This window comes from Acomys minous (genome assembly GCF_964271855.1).
Source record: "Acomys minous genome assembly, chromosome: 6".
Lineage (NCBI taxonomy): Eukaryota > Metazoa > Chordata > Mammalia > Rodentia > Muridae > Acomys > Acomys minous.
In genome coordinates this window covers 2,171,592-2,191,331 of record NC_140487.1, presented here as the reverse complement: position 1 = coordinate 2,191,331, position 19,740 = coordinate 2,171,592, and the positions used below count along the sequence as shown (strand labels likewise).

General features: G+C 38.9%; 1 protein-coding gene across 10 annotated transcripts in view; it reads right to left on the bottom strand.

The window, feature by feature from the left end:
• Positions 1 to 19,740, bottom strand: part of GRM8 (glutamate metabotropic receptor 8) — an 855,522-nt gene that overhangs the window by 132,264 nt on the left and 703,518 nt on the right. The window lies entirely within an intron of this gene.

Here is a 19,740-nt window from a genome sequence, read left to right as displayed (position 1 = left end):
AGAATAGAACAAAACAAATGGAAGGAAAATAGCCCAAGAAAAAAAAGAAGACCAGAAAAGATATAAACTCAGAGACACACTCATTCACACAATCTGTAATCCCATAAAAACACAAGCCTAGAATGTGTGTGCATGTGTGTGTGTGTGTGTGTGTGTGTGTGTGTGTGTGTGTGTGTGTGTGTGTGCATGTGCAAAGGACATGTGGGGTAAAATGAAAACAAAAAGAAAAGAAAAAAAAAGAATGAAAGAAAGAAAGAAACAAATAACAAAATCAACGAGAAAAAGGAAAAAACCCTGACACCACATTATGAGACAAGAACCCTCCATAGATTCAGATTCATGAGGCCCTCTAGTGATGGACCAGCATCCCTTAAGAGTAGCTTTTCTCACAGGGTATCAAGTCTCTTCTTGGTAGCTTGCTATCCTTCCTCTGAGTGCCGCCAGGTCTCCCCATTCAGGGGATGTCACAGTCATAGGGGAGGGGATTAAGGGGAAAATGGGAGGGAGGGAGGGAGGAATGGGAGGATACAAGGGAGGGGATAACCATTGAGATGTAATATGAATAAATTAATAACATAAAATAAAAGAGTAGCTTTTCTCCGTGTGAGCATCTGGGTTAGGGATGGGGCATGTGTCCACTTCTCCTTTCAGCTCTAAGACCCCATCTGGTGCAGACCCATGCAGGCCCTGTGCATGCCGCCTCACTCTTTGTAAGCTCATCTGTGCCCTGTGTCTGGAAGGCCCTGATTCCTTAGTGTCCCCTATGCCCCCTTACTCTTCAACTCTTCCTAACTCCCCTTCTGCAGGGTTCCCAGAACCCTGAGGGGAAGGATTTGATGGACACATCCTATTTCGAGCTGAGTGTTCTGAGGTCTCTCACTTTCTGCGTATTGTCCGGCTGTGGATATCTGTATTTGTTTCCATCTGATTCAGGAGGAAGCTGCTTTGATGATGGCTGAACAAGACACTGATCAGTGATTATATCAGAATGTCATTAGGAGTCAATTTATTGCTACTTCCCTTTAGGAGAAGAGTAGAATTTGGTTTATTCCCCTGATCTCTGGGATACTTAGCATCAGATTCTTGGTCACCTGAGCAGCATCAGGTTTGGATCTCATCTCATGGAGTGGGCCTGAAGTCAGATACTGGTTGTTTACTCCCACTAAATTTGTACCAACATTGCCATTGCATATCTTGACAGCAGAACGCCATTGTAGATCAAAGGGGTTTTGGTTTTTTTTTGTTGTTGTTGTTGTTTTGTTTTGTTTTGTTTTTTTGTTTTTTTTCTTTTTTTTTCCTCCTTTATTAATTTATTCTTGTTATATCTCAATGGTTATCCCATCCCTTGTATCTTCCCATTCTTCCCTCCCTCCCAATTTCCCCTTATTCCCCTCCCCTATGACTGTTCCTGAGGGGGATTACCTCCCCCTCTATATGATCATAGGGTATCAAGTCTCTTCTTGGTAACCTGCTGTCCTTCCTCTGAGTGCCACCAGGTCTCCCCGTCCAGGGGACATGGTCAAAGGTGAGGCACCAGAGTATGTGAGAAAGTAATATCCCACTCTCCACTCTACTGTGGAGAGTGTTCTGTCCATTGGCTAGATCTGGGTAGGGGCTTAAGGTTTACCGCCTGTATTGTCCTTGGCTGGTGCCTTAGTTTGAGTGGGACCGGGTTGGTGTTTACATTCCTCTTTTAGTAGCATTCAGAGTACCTTTCCTCAACCAAAGATGCTCACCTATATGGGTGAAGGCTATTGGTAGCCACCAACTCAGTTCCGTGTTCACTGAATTGTGTAGGTGTTGTCTTCTGCCATGGGGCCTTGCTGTCAGTTTGTGGACAGAAATCTGTAGCCTTGGCAAGAGCTTGGGTTGTTTTGGATTCCCACGGCGCCTCTTTGACCAACAACTCACTTATATTGTTGTAATCCATGGCCCATCCTGGAAGCTGTACTTTCTGACAAGGTATAACTAGTTCAGGCTTTGTCTTCCCTGTTATTTGGCTATTTCACTTAGATCACCTACATATGTGTATATATCTTAGTAAGCCTCTTCTGCATTAATTTTCCATACTACTCCTCAAGTGATGCTTAATTTTAGCTGTCTCTCTCAGCATTCTGTCTCTCACCACCCTCTTCTCTCCTCTCCCCACTTGATATTAATGTTCTAGTGCCCCCAACATTCATAACTATCTAGTATATTTTCCTTTCCTGGGGAGATCTGTGTACCTCACCCACTCCCTTATTCTATACTTAACGCCTATGAGTCTACAGATTATAGTTTGGTTTTCATTGACTTAAACACTAATATTTACATAAAAGCCAATAAGTACATACAATATTTATATTTCTGGGTGTGAGTTACCTCAGTAAGAATGACTTTTTTCTATTTTTCATCATTGGCCTGCAAATTATGTGATTTGATTATTAATTTCTTCATAATATTTCATTGCGTGAATGTAACACACTTTCTTTATCAGCACGTCTGTTGAGGAACATCTAGGTTGTTCCTACTTTCTGACCATTTTGAATAGAGCAACAAAAGGTGGTTGAGCAAGTGTCTTTCTCATAGGATGGAGACTACTCCTCTGGGCACACGCCCAAGAGTGTTACAGCTGGACCTAGAGGTAGAGCGACTCCCCAACTTCCTGAGGAACCCCAGCCTCACTGATTTCCACAGTGGCTTTATGGGTTTGCGCTCCCATCAGCAATGGATGAGCATTTTTCTTACTCCACGCCTTGCCAGCACAAGCTGCCATTTGATATATTGACCTTAGCCTTACTGATGCTTTTAAGACAAAACGGCAAAGTAGCTTCCATTACACTTCTCTTATGGATAGGACTATCGGACATTCAAGTGTTTCTCAGTCATTTGAGTTTCTTTTTTTGAAAATTCTCTGTTTCAATCTGTACCCTACTTTTTAAGTCAGTTATTTTTTCTTCAGATCCATTGTTTTTATTTCTTTGGATATTAGATTTTTATCTGATATATAGTTAGAATGATGGTGTCCTTTGCCATATAGAAGCTTCTCAATTTTCTGAGGCTGAGCTTTGTTTTAAATATTAACTTCCTAAATCTTCATGTATTTCCAGTGTGTACAATATCTGTTTGTTTTGTTTTGTTGTTATTTTACTAGAAAATTAAATCTCCAAGTGCTTGGAGATCCCAAATCTACCAAGACTACTGAAGTTTTAATGTTTATGTGTACTTTTCTTTATAAAAAAAATACAAAATCATTTTATTTTCCTCTCCAAATAATGAAAAGGATTTGAGGGACTGTTTTGCAAATCTTCCCAGACTACACCCACTGTCAGCTGCTATTGATTGACCTGGCTGCCAAGGCATGGGATGAGCACTTTTTGTGAAGAAGATTTGAGATGCCTGATCTGTTTGGCAAACAGCATAAGAGGATACTCTATCTGAGAACTGGCCGGCTACCCTGTTAATTTATATGTGGTTCTTTTAACTTTGTGCTACCGTTGAGTATCATATTGATGGGCAATTGATTCTTTAAGAAATGAACAAAAAGCCAAGTGTGATGGTACATGCCTTTAATCCCAGAACTCCAGGAGGCAGCGGCAGGCAGAGCTCTGTGAGTTCAAGCTCAGCCTGCTCTGCAAAATCCAGGACAGCCAGGGCTACACAGAGAAACCCTGCTTCAAAAAAAGGTGAACAAACGTTTAATTCTAGATCCATGCATTTTGTCTTCATACTCAATAGGGTAAAAAATAAGCAAGTAGATATAATGTTATGATGATGGAGGAGTCAAGAAATTATATTGGCTTGTATACACAATATTTCTGACATTGTAACATCATGGTAATCATGATCATTGTGAGGCATAATCTCTTCAGAAACCAAATACATTCTGGTACCTAAGACATATTCAGAGTTCCACTCATTTTGTGTGTTTATGTTTCTTATCCTGATAACTTTTAGCCAAGCAAATTTCTACACTTTCTTATTGTCAGCAACATCCCTGACTTTCATCCACACATCTCCCAGGTAGCCCATAATAAGAAATGGGATGGAGACAGCTACCATATAATGCAAGTGGCTGACTTGCCCACGAGTGTGAGAGCTGGGTAACAGTGAAGAGAGGTGTCTATTTAAGGAATCCTGGTTCTCATGTCTGGAAATTTACTTAACGTCTACAAAGCCAGTAGACTGTGGGGACTGGGCCAGGCACTGTAACTATCTCAAAAGCATATTTTCACCAAAATATTAAAAGTAATGAAAATGCTTAGTATTACTCACAAAAGCCCCATTTATACCATTGAGCAATATGCTCTCCCACGCCCATTAATAAGCCTAATGCATTCAGCTGTCTTCATGTCTTTTCTTTCCTTTAAATTAGTAGTAATTTCTCCAGTAGTAAACAATAGTGTGGTTGATTTTTCCAGTCCTCTTATAATATTGGTACGTTCCTGCTCTAATCGTTGACATTTTCACTGAAATTCTGCCTTCCTGTGCCCAGGCTACGTACCCCCACATCTAGATGCATGCCTGGAAGCCTACTTTTAGTATCAAAACCTAAACACAGATAAAATAACATATGATACTCTCAGTCTCTGCTGATCTCCTTCTAGGTCAGTAACGCAGTATTCTTCAAAATCACAAATTAAAAACAGGCTTTGACTCTGGGGAAGCCTCCACATCAAATCTGCAATCCTTCAGTGCACTGCTCAGTGTGTGGCCTTCAATGTTTACCTCAGCTGCCTTGTTCGAGGAGGAAACTGTATCCATAATTCAGAACCTATTTTTCTGTCCTTGTCCATCAATACTTTAAATTCCTAGTAATATTTGCCTGTCTTATATGTAACATCTAGGAACAGAATATTGACACTTTTTCAATCCAAGGACTTCTTTTGTCCATTTGGCATTGAATAACAGCTAGTTATTTTTAATAAACCAAATACAAAATAAATAAAAATAAAAAGCTAAATATTGATTTAGGGCACTCATTTAACATTTTTTTAGAGTAACTAAAGGCAAAATAGTATATTGAGCCAAATAACTATTCTTTTAAGAAGGGGTGTGTGTGTGTGTGTGTGTGTGTGTGTGTGTGTGTGTAGTATCTATGTGTGCGCCCATGTGCACATTACTATGTACATATGTGCATATGCATTTTATGGTACAAGTGTAGGTGGGACAACTCTGGTTGTGGATCCTCGCATCCACCTTGTCTGAGACAGTCTCTCTTGTTTTCTGCTGTGCACGCTCTGTCACCTAGCCTGGAAATTCCTGAAGCTTCTTTGTTTATTCCCGTCTCCCTAGAGGAATGGTCACTGTAGACACTCTTGACACATCCCCAGCTTTATGTGAGCTCCGGGGATTCAAACCCCAGCTGAGCAGCAACTGTTTTATTTTTTTAAAGCCACTGAGCTATCTCCCATCCCCCAAGGCTTTATTCTAATCTTCACAGCAAAGTTTCCCTCCAACTTTGGCACAGGATTTCCGAAGCAGCCACTGACAGGAACCTAGTCATTTTGAAATGGCTATGACATGTTCCAATTATAAAATGCTGTGAAGTGATACTTTACTCTGTGTCCTATGTGATGATCCACTCCAGAATACAAAAATGTGACATTTTATGCTCCAGCAGTGAAGCCTCAGCGGCTCATCCACCTCAAAAACGATGGCACAGAGCCAAGATATCCAAAGTACAATTTGGAGGAAACTTAAATATACACTGCAATGTTTCAGCAGAGACAAAATTTGAATGTCAGTGCAGCACACATAGGCCAATGCAGTTTCTTAAGCTCCTGGGTTTCTTAAGCATATTTCATTGCATACCAGAGCTCTTCGGTGTTCCTGCACCACGGTGTCGTCCGTCAGTCCTCCTCAGCTTCACCGTCTGTCCACGCGTGTATCTTTCTTACTTGGTAGCTTCCCCCTAAATGCCCTTCCTTTATTTTTAAAAAAATACATCTCAGAGTTCCCCGCCATCCCCAATCAATGGCATCTCTCTATCTTCCTCCATTCCATCTCCTAGATGTATGCCTTCTTTTGTTTTTTATTAAATTATTCTTGTTACATCTCAATGGTTATCCCATCCCTTGTATCCTCCCATTCCTCCCTCCCTCCCATTTCCCCCTTACTCCCCTCCCCTATGACTGTTCCTGAGGGGGACCTCCTCCCCCTGTACATGCTCTGGGGGCGGCAGGGCAGAGGCTCTGGTGAGCTGAGCTAGTGCTGTGGAGAGGGCTGCAGCGTGGCTGTGTCTGCACCTCCAGCTGAACCGTGTACTTGCCAGGTGGTGAGGAGGGCAGAGGCAGGCACTGAGCTCCAGAACAGCTGCTCCCTTCTCTCCTTCCACTTAATATTTGGGATTCTGGGCAGTTTGGAGGCAGCCGCAAGGGAGCACTAGCAGATGGCTGCCTTGCTATGGAGGTGGACTTCTGAACAGAGAAGACTCCTTTTACAAAAACAAACAAACAAAAAACCAACAACAACAATAAAAAATCCAAAACCCCCAACTATATTTAAAAGCCTTAAATATGATCTTTTAGGAGGCTGGGAAATTATATTTATGAATAAATTAACTTTTTAAAATTTGAGTTTTTAATTTAGTCCTTGTTTTCAGCAGTCTTTCATACAACTTATTAGTCCTAGGATAGCAATTTGGCATCCAAAAAAAAAGTGAAAAAGGTGATTTTGTGTTTTCATTATGGCTTTATCCATTTCAAAAATGCCATAGTCAAGTGACAAACCTATGAGGAAATTTCTCAGATTTGACCAACACTGACGGTACAGTATGAGGGTTTTTCTATAGGCATGACCTTCTGTAAAACAGCTACAGAAATTCCTTTTTCCAGTTTTCATAAAAATAAATAAGACAAAACAAATTAATTATTAATTTTGTTTAATTTAAGTAGATTCAAAGCCAATTTTGACTAAATTTATATTTGCTTCAAGATACATCAAAATTCTCCTAAAGAACCAAGAGAAAGAGTAGAGTTTGCATTTTTCTAGTGTTTTTGTGTGACTGTTGTTTTCTATTCAAAGAGATCATGTCCCCCACAAATAATAGATTATAATTATACAATACGTTAAAGTTTATAAAGTGTTTTTACCTAAAACCATTTTTAATCTTTAAGGAAATCTTATTTTATGAGGAGCCCTTATATACCAGAGCTGCCAATGCATGCTTGATGAGAGATTGCAAAGCACTTGACTGCTTTGGTACACTAAAAGTGCACCTCGTTTGTCCAGGGAACTGAGGTTAAGCCCAGTGTCTCCTGCTTTAATCCACTAAATGATTCATTTCTATATGCTAAAATACGTTTAATGGGATAGTAAAAGTTGACTATTTTAACAATAAGACACTTATGTGATACTTTGATTCAATAATATCATGGAAATAATTATCAAAATGACTTAATATTATTATTGCTATCTTAGAAGATACCCCAACCTTCTTACAATGTTAGAAAAATAATATTAAGTTCAAATAAATGCTTCAGAAGGGCTGAGGATATAGTTCAGAGCCAGAGTACCTACCTAACATGTTTGAGGCTCTGGGTTTGATTCTTCCTAAAAATATATTACGGTTAAGGTTTAAAAAAGTCATTTTCAGTAAATTAACTCTAAATTAAAGACATATATATTCACTGAAAGTTTGACCAATCAAGTGGCACTATTAAGTGATGATTGCCTCTAAGGACCATTGTTTTAAATAATGTCATAGATGGAAAAACTTAGTCTTTCTAATTTCAAATTGTGATAAGGGTACTTATTTCCAGTGTCTGATTCTAGATACAAGAAGAATTCCACATACAGCATTGCTTCCTGTATGAAGTGTTGACTTCTCTTCCAAAACCCTAGGTATTCATGAGTAGTCTCCAATGTCTTTCTGCTTTGGTACAGTTCACTCCATACCTATGACATGTCCTGCATTTCCAACACTTGCCCAGAAACTTCTGGATTTACTAAATTTATGTGGGACTTCCAAGAAGCCGTCTTCCTTTTTCTTTTGCATTCTGATTTACCAAAAATTCATACTATGTTCTACTTTCTCATTCTTTTCCATATGTGGTCATCAATTTCTGCTTGACATTACTTGTCTGATATGTTGATGTTACCTAATTATCTATTACATAGTGTGTGTGTGTGTGTGTGTGTGTGTGTGTGTGTGTGTGTGTGTGTGTAGAATAATTTAAATCCAGCAACATCACTCACTACTCTGGATAGGGATCACATCCAAAGACCTAGGTCTGTGTAATTTGACTGGAATATAGATACGCCTTTAGTACACACCTTTAATCCTAAACAGAGAAGTCTAGTTGGAAGGTAGACAAAGTAACAAAACAGAGAAATATTTGACAGAATAAGTCCGAGACAGGATGTGCCCAACTCTCATGAGAACATACAGGGAGCAAGGTAGGGAAAGAGAGGGAAAAGTTGAGTTCAGTTAAGTGGAATTTGTGCAGTTGAGTTTGTGCAGTTCTGTTCAGTTGAGGTCACTGCAGTTGAGTTCCTGGAGTTCAGAGGCAGTTTTTTCCAAGTGAAGCAATTCAGTCAGAAGCCATGAGGAATGACTTTGAGTCAGTCAGCTTGGAGAGAAATTTTGAGCCAGAACAGCTGAGTTGCGCTAGCCAGCCAGAGTTCAGAAAGATCTAGATTAGCAGACAGAAGTTGGAAGCTGAAGACTTCAAGGTCCAGGCTTGCAAAAGATTAGATGATAATGAGGCTAGAAACTTCCAGACCTAGGCCCTGGGATAGTTATATAGAAACTCTCTGGGCTCAACTCAAGCCATGATTCATAAAGGTGGGAAACAGCTCTCATCTCATCCCCTCATCAGAGGAAATAAAAACTACATTTACAAGCGCGCACGCACGCGCGCGTGCGTGCGTGCGTGCGTGCGTGCGTGTGTGTGTGTGTGTGTGTGTGTGTGTGTATGTGCCCATGGGTGTACTTTTAGATTTAATGTATGCTTCCAATGTCTGAGTGGCCCTAAATAAATAGCTTATAGCTAATCATAATTCCCTCTATGAAAAAAAGGCATTTATATTTGTTGTTTCGATTACTTTTTATAATATATACCATCAGTATATAGCGTAGGCTGGCCTAGAGTGTTCCGTGTTGCTTAGGTCTGTATGTATATGTGATCCTACTGCCTTAGTCTTACAGCTGCCATAACTGAAATCTCTTATTTCTATGCTCAAAATAAAAAAAAGGCTTTGTCTCTTACTTTAATCCCAGATTGGGATAACAATCAAATGAATGAATGAATATAAATTCAATACAAGGAAAAATTTCAATTAGAACCAATACTTCTTAAAGTAAGCTCAAAGAAATACTAGTTCCTAAATGTTCTTCAAGTTAAAAAAAAATGAAGTTAGTGCTGTTAATTAAACAGTACATCCCATGGTCACTTCTCTCAGTCATAATGCATATTAGCATGTTACAAGCTCTAACATGGAGGGGGAAAGACAGAACTAATGAAGCCGTTGTCCAACTATCCCACGTGTATTCAACTGGAACTCCACCATATGCATTCGTCGCAGCTACTTAAAAGCCTGTAGAAAGAATGCTTTGAGAAAAGCTTTTCAGAAAATGTTGGCCTGGAAAAGAACCACAATTATCATCTTGGAAATTATTTTAGACCTAGATTTTTAGCAATTAAAAAAAAAAAAACCTCTCCTAACATTCAGAGGCATCGCAAACCACAAAGTATGTTCTATCCGGCAGGAAGCTATGGGTCAAGAACGGTACAAATGTATTAACCCTCCAAGGCCAATTATTACACAGCGATGACTGATGACGTCAGGATTATGAAAACATTCTCCATTTTATACAGTGCCCAGTAATTACTTATTTAGGCAGTAGCAGATGTAGGGCTTCATCTCAGGAAGAAAGGTTTAACAGAGCTCTTTAACACAGTATGTGCAACTATATAGCGAGCCAAGCTCTTGGGAGTCTCTGGGAATGAAGAAGGCTCTGCCTGCGAAAGACACAGCGTGGAGACATAGCTGCTGGGACTTGGGGACGTTCGCTCCCCAGCATAAAGCTATTTGCCATGCACAAGAAAAAGGGCAGTAAGCGCCTGTGGGCGGAATGTCTTGATGTTACAAGCCAACTGCAACAAATTCCAGAGGCATTGCGGGAATTCAAAATATTTTTTTTCTTTTTATGAGAACAAAAATAAGTTGTGTTCACCTTTATTGCTCATTCATGGTCTCATTTTCTCTCAAGCAGGGCATCACTAAAACGCCTCAGGAACACAGATCTAAACCATCCTTTTATCTTAATGAAAAAGTGCTTTTCAAATAAATTATCATATTACAAGTCACATTAATCTTATTTACTTGTTCTTCAAATTCAGTTTGCCCTACAGAATAAACCTCTCAAATCCCTATCTCTAGCACGGCCCCATTTTTAAAGCAGGTTATAAAATTCTGTGAGTAGAAGTAAGCTCGAAGTAATTTTAACACATTTTACCTTTTTTTATTCCAACAAAAGCCAACATAGTTACTACAGCACTACCCTCTTACATTTCAGGTTTAATTTTTCTCACATGGTAAAGGGTCTTAAACACTTGAGTTTAAAACAAGACATGTTCCCTGACACACCTGCATCACTTCTGTGTAGATGCATGGCTGGGCCTTACACTTACCAGACCTACAAATATACAGATATTCATAAACAAACAGATAATGTATTGCAGCCCCATTCTCATTATCTGAATATCATATGTAAAATAAGAGATTTGGCAGAAATTGTAGTGACTACAACAAGGTCTCGACTTGATGAGCATGGGTGCTGAGATACGATATACCCACTTAATAAGTCTCAAATCCAGCTAAGGATTAGTCTCTCAACTCCCAATTATGTTGTGTACATCACTAGAAAACTGAAAAGTATCCTGTGTAGGACAATTTTCAGAGGTTTTACTTAACCTTTGGCATGGAACACAGTTTTAAAAATAAAGCACTGCATAAGATGTCAACAAATTCTCTTTGAGACAAGGGTTTGTAATCTTAGCAAGGTGAGTGAGAGACCCGTGGGTGACCGACCCTTCTGCTCTGTCCCTCCTTAAGCATCAACAGCTTTAAGGAAAATGGTCCAGCTCGGCTTCTGATGGAGTCAACAGGCTTAACAACTCCATCCTTCAAGTTTTTATGCTCTTGACGGCCAGTGACCTTTATCTGCAGCTGGGGACTACATATTTTACTTGTACATCATACTTCTGAGTTCTTACTAGTAACTCTCTTGTACATTGTAGATTTCACGTAACACTGATGACTCCTTTGAGCTTTCAAAAGCACCGTATGATACAGAGTCCACATACATTTTAGTAACTCTACCACACGAAATGATTTCTGTCAGCAAGTTTTCTACTGAAGAGTATTATTTAATGTTTATAACCTTATGGTAACCTTACTTATTCTATATATTGCATTGAAAGTGGACTTACTGTACTCTTCCCAAGGTCAGAATCTGAATTGAAAAACATTTCTTATCTTACTACTTGATTGTTTCCGTAAGAGTCTGGAAGAAGCATCTCTCTCCTTCATCCCTCCTTGGTGCTGGTGCAGAGGCATTTCTTTCATCTCATTCACCATATCATATTATTCCTTTTGCCTTTTCCAGTTTGACCCCATCAATATTGTAGCTTTATTTATCATCTTCTGTGTTATTTTCATTATCATTTAAGGAATCCAATGGATCCTTATGACTTAAAGAATTCAATAGTCACTTTGGCTTAAGGCATTCAATAGGCCTCTTTGAATTTCCCTGTTTTTGTAACAAATGATATTTTAATAATCTATATTTGTACAACAAACTAGTAAAGCCTCTTAATATTATTAGATTACTCGAGGAATGTGCCTGAAACTTGATCCAAAGACTGAATTTCATAGTGCTTTCAAAATTAGTTATTTCCTCCAAAATAAAACACTCTCCCCTGAGTGGAGACAGGAGACTCTTTAGGAATATAGAAAACTCACGAAATTCAAAAGGTATAAGATGTCCAGAAAGGCAACAAGACTTATACAATGAACAGTTTCAGTAGAAGGGGGAATTCTTCTGAGGAGCTGCCTGCAAGTTGGATAACGAGCTCTGGGGACACAGCCTGTGAGACTCATCGCCCATTGTAGGCGGTTTGCGTCTTTTCCTGCACATCGCTGATGTTTCAGAGATGTCACTATAAACTGAACCTAAGCCACCCCCAACCACTCCAGCACCTACCACAGCAACTGGCATCATTGACATTTTATTCCAGAGCGAATGAATAAATGAATGGTTATATGGATATGGAATATAGAATAGCTGAGTGAATTGATGGTTTTTTTTCATTCTGATATTTTCCTACATCTTCTAGGCATAAAAATACTTTAATATCTCTTCTGAATTTCAATCTCATCTACGTGATAAAACTTCATATAGAACTTCTAGTTGGAGGTATCCAATGAAGGCCCTGAATTTCCCAAGATTTTTATTTTATCTACCCTTAGATAATTGTGCTTTCACTGTTGTTTCTTGAGTGTATCGTAGCTCTTAATATATTGAAAATATTTTGATATTTAGAAATATACCTTATTAAATCACATATCACTCAGTGGATCACCATTCTGTTTGCCAGAAAGTAGTTAATGAATTAATAATCAGTTCACATTGTATTTCTTAATCAATATTCATTGATTATTTCTTATAGCCAATTTTCCTGGGGAAAAATATCAGACTACTATATATGTAGATTTAATAAATATATAGTGAATAACAACTATGTTGGGCCTTGTAGAAGTATAATTAAAATTTTAATCATCACTTACTTAGCATGCCAACATGTGATTTTATCAATTCTCTTTGGCTTATAAAGAGTTACATAATAAATAATGCTAAAGTCACTTTTTAAAGCTAATAAATAGAATATAGTTATCTAATATTGGCAAACTTCGACATAGGACCACCTAAATCTTAATATAAGACTATATTTTCTAGGGCTTCCAGCTGTGTCATTAAGTTGCTTATGTGGGATGTTTCCAATTTCTTTTTAAAGGCACTTAGTGCTAGAATTTTCCTCTTAGCACTGTTTTCAATGTATACCACAAATTTGGGTATGTTGTTCCTTCATTTTCATTGAATTTCAGGAAGTCCTTAATTTCTTTCTTATTTCTTCCCTGACCCAGGTGTCATTAAGTAAAGAGTTGTTTGGTTTCCACGTATGTGTAGGCTTTTTGTTATTTCTGTTGTTGTTGAATTGCAGCCTAAGAGCATGGTGATCTGATAGGATACAAGGTATTATTTCAATCCTCTTGTATCTGTTGAGGCCTGCTTTGTGACTTACTATGTGATCAATTTTGGAGAAGGTTCCATGAGGTGCAGAGAAGAAGGTATATTCCTTTCCAGGTACATACTACACTGCACACAGGAAAACAGAGACAAAAGGAAAATTCATGATTCCTAAGAATCGAAGCCAGTGCGTCTCCCTTTAAATACTTCCAGCTCCATTCAGTTCATCCCTATCCCATGACTACTTTAATCGCCTTTATTGCATCAGCTTTCGCCTGTATTAAACTAATGAATTTAATGATTTTGGTTAAACCTGCTGACATTTATCTAGAACAACAAACCCTTGAGGCAAAGTTATACATGCAATTAAAATACCTGTTATAGGGACTACAACACGGGCTGTAACAAACTAATTTAATGGGGTTCAATGCTGCTATAAATTTTCTAGTTTCTGTTTATGAAACAGTTTAAATGATGGAGGCCATGTTATTTTTTATTTAAAATATACTTTGATCTTAATGAATAGATGCATGTTACCATAGTATATCAACTTTTTCTTATAACCATTCAATTCTCAGAATATCAAGGACTTAGGCAAAAGATTGCAATCTTCATATACTATTTCTTTCTAATTTCATATTGAAGAACCCATTATAGGTCCTTGTGAGTAGGCTAATTACAGTGACACAATATCATCATTATCATCGTATTTAAATAGTCCTCAATATAGAAGTACAATTTCCTACAGTATCTCAATGAGCTCATAAAGTAGATACTATAGTTTCCATGCAGATTATAGAGGTGAAAAACAATATACTAGAGGTCAGAATTTAAGCGTCTTTTTTTTTTACTCCAAACTTTTATTCTATACAATGACATGACAATGTATTTAAGAGCCATCGACACTTTTATTCCACCCAACAGTTGGCTCAGCATTCACAGCCCATACTGAGGTTACTCTGATAGAGAAGCTTCCATTAGCCAATAACTGAGTCAGGCCGAGAGACACCTTTTCTTCTGTAGACTCTCCACATGGATTCCTTACGAGGAATAAGCCTGGTTGAGTCATTATTGAGATAAAGTCACCTGCTACTGCTTTTAGTTATATTATATTTTATGCATGTATTTTATATTTATTCTCACTTGTTTGAACAAAATGGCAAGAAGAGCAAGCAGGCAAGAGTTAGCATCATTCTTACAGTAATTCAGAAAAAAAGGTAGCTCTGGTTGAATGCACAAACTAGTGAGCCCTGAGTTATATTCAGCCTATCCAGTGACCTCACTGCTGCTTCTCCCTGTGGACACAAAGCTGCATATGGTTGTTTCTTTTGCAGTTCACACTCTCCTGTTTAGCCCAAATCTCTAGATTACAAAGTTTTGTAATCTCTGTAAAGATCACTTTTCTCTTGAGACACTCATTGCTATCAAAAGAGAGACATAATTTGGGCAACTTCACTTCCAGGTATACAAACACACATTTCATGTGCAAACCAAGATTATTGGGTAGAAAATCTACATCAAAACAAGAAAATTAGACTAACAGCTTAATTTAAAACACATGTTCATTTCATAAATGGGGAAATGAAACAGTGATATTTCGAACAATAAGGGTTATGCTTTTGAATATCTGGTGCACATCAAATATTTTCCAAGATAAAAGAGAACGGTTCACTCACTTCAGCATCCATTCACTTCACTAGGTGTATTCAGGAAAGATTTGCTTCACGTAAATATGCTTAACCATCTACTCTGTGCATGTGGGAAATCTTCCTGTGGTTGAGTTCAGCCAGAGGAAAACAGAACAAAACTGTTTTTTTTTTTTTAAGACGAATACAGTCCAAGAAGTGGCTGATAAATGCTTACCACTGAGGGTGTGAAACCAGTTGTAAATCTAGTTTAATAGAATAAGAGGAAATGGCAGATGTGGAAAATAAATCCTTCTCGCAGTACTTTCAGACACTGATTCAAGACAGTGGTCCAGGCAGGAAAGCTCCCCTTACCTGGCTTCCAGCCAAACAACATGTGGATGCCTTCACCGGGATACCTGTGACTTTATACAAGCATATCTGGTCAGAGTCTCTGAGTCTCTGTCTCCTCTCATATATATATTATATATATATAATTTATTCATATTACATCTCAATGGTTATCCCATCCCTTGTATCCTCCCATTCCTCCCTCCCTCCCATTTTCCCCTTACTCCCCTCTCCTATGACTCTGACTGAGGAGGACCTCCTCCCCCTGTATATGATCATAAAAGTATCAAGTCTCTTCTTGGTAACCTGCTATCCTTCCTCTGAGTGCCACCAGGTCTCCCCATCCAGGAGACATGGTCAAATATGGGGCACCAGAGTTCCTGTGAAAGTCAGTCCTCACTCTCCATTCAACTGTGGAGAATGTTGTGTCCATTGGCTAGATCTGGGTAGAGGTTTGAAGTTCATTGCTGGTGGGAATGCAAACCAGTACAGCCACTTTGGAAATATATCTGGTGCTATCTCAGAAAACTGGGAATAAGGCTTCCTCAAGACCCAGCTTTTCCACTCCTTGGAATATACCCAGAAGATGCTCCAGCACCCAACAAGAACGTTTGCTCAACCATGTTCACGGCAGCCTTATTCATAATAGCCAGACATGGAAACAGCCTAAGTATCCCTCAGTAGAAGAATGGATAAAGAAACTGTGGTACATTTACACTATGGAATACTATTCAGCTATTAAAAACAAGGAATTCCCGAAATTTGTAGACAAATGGATGGGACTAGAAACAATCATACTGAGTGAGTTAACCCAGACTCAGAAAGACTCACATGGTATATACTCACTTATAGTTGGACACTAGCCTAAAAGGGGCATGTCCCATGAAAGTCTTCACTAACCAGGAAACTGGGACAGAGGGGAGGACATCCTATTGGGACTCTAGGTGAGAGAAGCATGGGAGAATGGCAAAATAGAAGGATCCAGAGGGTCCTAGAAACCTACAAGAAGGACAATATGATGGGTGGATCTGGGCCCAGGGGTCCTGCTCAAACTATGGCACCAGCCAAGGACACTACCTGCAGTAAACTTCTGTCTCCCCTCTTAAAGGCACAGACCACATATCCACTCTGGTGCCAGCTCCTATGACCTCTTAGTAGGCACTGAGCATAGCAAGACTGCTCAGTAGCAGTTTTGATTCCTCCCACTGATTGGAATCTCTGTACCCTTTGATAACATAATAGTGTCCACAAAACAAAACTATAACACCACTCTGCAGACTTCAAATTGTCTTAAAGTGTTAAGTGTTTCCATTGCAAAAACCAAAAAAAAAAAAAAAAAAAAGGAGTACACAAGGGAGGTGATAACTTTGCTTACTAGCCTATAATAAATCACTCCACATTGTAACCCTGTATCAAAACATTGCATCGTACCTAATATATGTATCTGTGTGTATATATACTTGCATGAAATCACTAAAAATAAAATTTTAAATTGTTTTGGAAAAAAGGCATTTTTTATTTTTAAAAAAATGTATTTATTTAATCACTTTACAGCCTGATCCCAGTCTCTTCCCTCCTCTCCATCCAGGCCACGCTCATGCTCCTCCCAAACCTTCCCCCTCCTTCTCAGTGACTGATGCAGAGGCCCCAAAGGGGTATCAGCTCACACTGACACATCTCCTCCCATTGGGGCCCATGGGGTCTAACAGAGACTCAAACCCCCAACCAAAGAGCTCAGGCTAGACCTAGACCCCCTATCGGATGTAGCAGATGTTCAGCTTGGTCATCATGTGGGTTCCCTAACAATAGGAGTAGGGGCTGCCTCTTGATTCTGATGCGTGCCTTCGGATCCTTTCCCCTAGCTGGGCTGCCTTGTCTGGCCTCAACTTGAGACCCACCCCATTAGAGAGAGCCAACCATGGACACTATTAATGAAACTCTGCTATGCTTGCAGAAAAAAAAAGATAACATTTTGTAGTTTTAAAATAAGATCTTGTCCCTAGCATCATATTCAAGGGGAGGAGGTCCCACTCAGTCACAGTCATAGGGAAGGGGAATGGGGTGAAAGCAGGAAGGAGAGAGGAATGGAAGGATGCACAGGATGGGATAGCAATTGAGATGTAATATGAATGATTTTATTTTTAAATAAAATAAATAAGTAAATAAAATAAGATCTTGAAAACAGTTCATCTCACTTAATTGCCCAGGTGACAATATCTATTGAAATACTACTAGAGGAAAAAAGACTGTGCATTTATTCTATGTGATGTGTACATTGTTAGTACAGAGAAAAATTTCCAACTATCAAAGTAATAAAGGAAGGATGAACTTACTGTGTTGGCATGTTAATTGCAGGGTTCTCTGTAGGATTTCCACACACTGTCGTCCCTTCCTCTCTTACTTCCCTCTGCTCCCATACCGAGCTTTCATGGAGAATAATCAAGTGCCTCTTCTAGAAGAACTTCAATTCTCTACTTACAGAACTCTACCAGAACTCCACAGGTGAGACTGAATTCTGAGACATATGTGTATATTGGTGTAACATATGAGGCAGTGTTTATGGGGCTCGTGTGCATTAGAAAATGGGCTAAAATATTCCTTACCTTATTTCATTTAATTTTTATTACAACCATATAAGTTGTTTGCTGCTGCTATTATCACCTTGGAGTTTATGAAACTAGGGTAAAAAAAATGGTGTACAGTATGCAAATATCTAAGCAGAATACTTATAAATTATAGCTTCTTGAGCATCCCACTCCTTCAATCAAGAATCTGTTCCAATTTCCCAGGATAGTAATTAAATTTGTCCTGATAGCCTGAAGGATCCAATCCTTGCTTTATATCTGCCCTTCACGGCCTCAATCACCATTTGTCCCAAGAGTAGAAATTTCATTTTTTCAATGAGTCTAGCACTACTAAATAGCAGAAATTATCACCAGCCTGCATGAAAAGTTGTGCAAACTGTGTGTGTGTATGTGTGTGTGTGTGTGTGTGTGTGTGTGTGTGTGTGAGAACAGTTCTGAACATAAAGCATTCATGCATCGTTAAATGTACATAAAAGAATAGTTTAAGATTCAACATTAAGTTTTAGAGTGCTCAGACTATGCATACAGAGAAGAGATATGTATGTGCTCATTTGTTTGATTATTATTTAGCACTCTTGATACATTGTAGAGACCTTGGTACCATACCCACTTCAGTCCCAAGCAATTCATTTTACTATGTAAATTCTTAACCAAAACAATATGATGAGCATTTTGATGTTGACAAAAGTCAGGTAGAAGTAGCTTCCCTACTTAAACCACTTTCAAATTTTTCTTTTGTCATACTAAATTTACTTCACAGAAATATACTTCCAACAGATGCCTGTCAAAAAGATATTGAATTTCAGATTATAAATAATCTGTGGCATTTTCAAAGTTAAATTTCAATAAATCAATTTGAGTTTCAGAACAATAGAAGACTTTCAGTAAGAATCTAAAATCCTAACTGAATATTCAGGCTTGCCTCTTGCAGTAGCTAGAAGCAAAGCCACCTCTGCACGGCTCAATGAAAGCTGTGGCAGCCATCAGAAAGTCACTTCCAGAAACAAAGTATGCTTCTGTAATTTATTATCATCACTTCCTTGCTGTGGACTTGGGTGGCAGATGCTACAAAACTATGTCACTTGAAGAGACACATATAAACACACAGGAAGAGAAAACGTTTTAGAGTATCACCCAATGCTTTCGAATGGCAGTAAATGCAAGAGAGCACACATGCATGCCTTTGGGATTATGTAAATGCAAGAGAGCACACATGCATGCCTTTGGGATTATGTGGCTTTGAGAAGGGTGCTTTCATTAAAAGAGCAAATTAATTGCACATTGCAGAGACATCAGTGGAGAATCAGTTTCAAGGTCAGTGGAAATATTTTTCAGGCATCTTATGGTCCACAGAGAAAGCATTGCTTATCTTAGTGATTCCTTAGGCAATACGTGTTGGGAGTAAAGCATTCTTACGCTTTGGTAGAGCGGTACAGTATAAAAGAATTCCAATTCTCAGTAGAGTCAGCAGGACACACTACTCTATACCCTGTGTCTACATGTTAATAGATCTGGAGCTGTTGAAATACGAAATAAGTCTTTTTGGCTGTGAGGGGGGATGCTCCAACCCCACTCTCCCACCTCTAATCCTGTCCCTTGCACAGTGGGTCTTCCCAGAGTTCTCCTCACCTTCAAGCTCAAGATGGATTCCTAGGCCAGAGACCCTTATGTTTGGTCAGGTTACATCATAGAGTATCTAGACACCTCCTCAGGGCATTCCTTGCTTAATAGGTAGATTCTCTGGGCTCACACTGATGCAAACTGATTTAGGTCTGTTAGTTCTCTACTGGAAAAGACTGAGGCCAGCTAAGTGGAAAAACCTGGACAAACAAATGCCAGCTGCCTTAGGCCCTGGGAACCCACTTCAGACCTGGTTTTAAATGTATAGTCCAAAAAAATTAGACTTCTTCTCTTCTTAGAGATATTATGAGAATCCCCAGAAGAT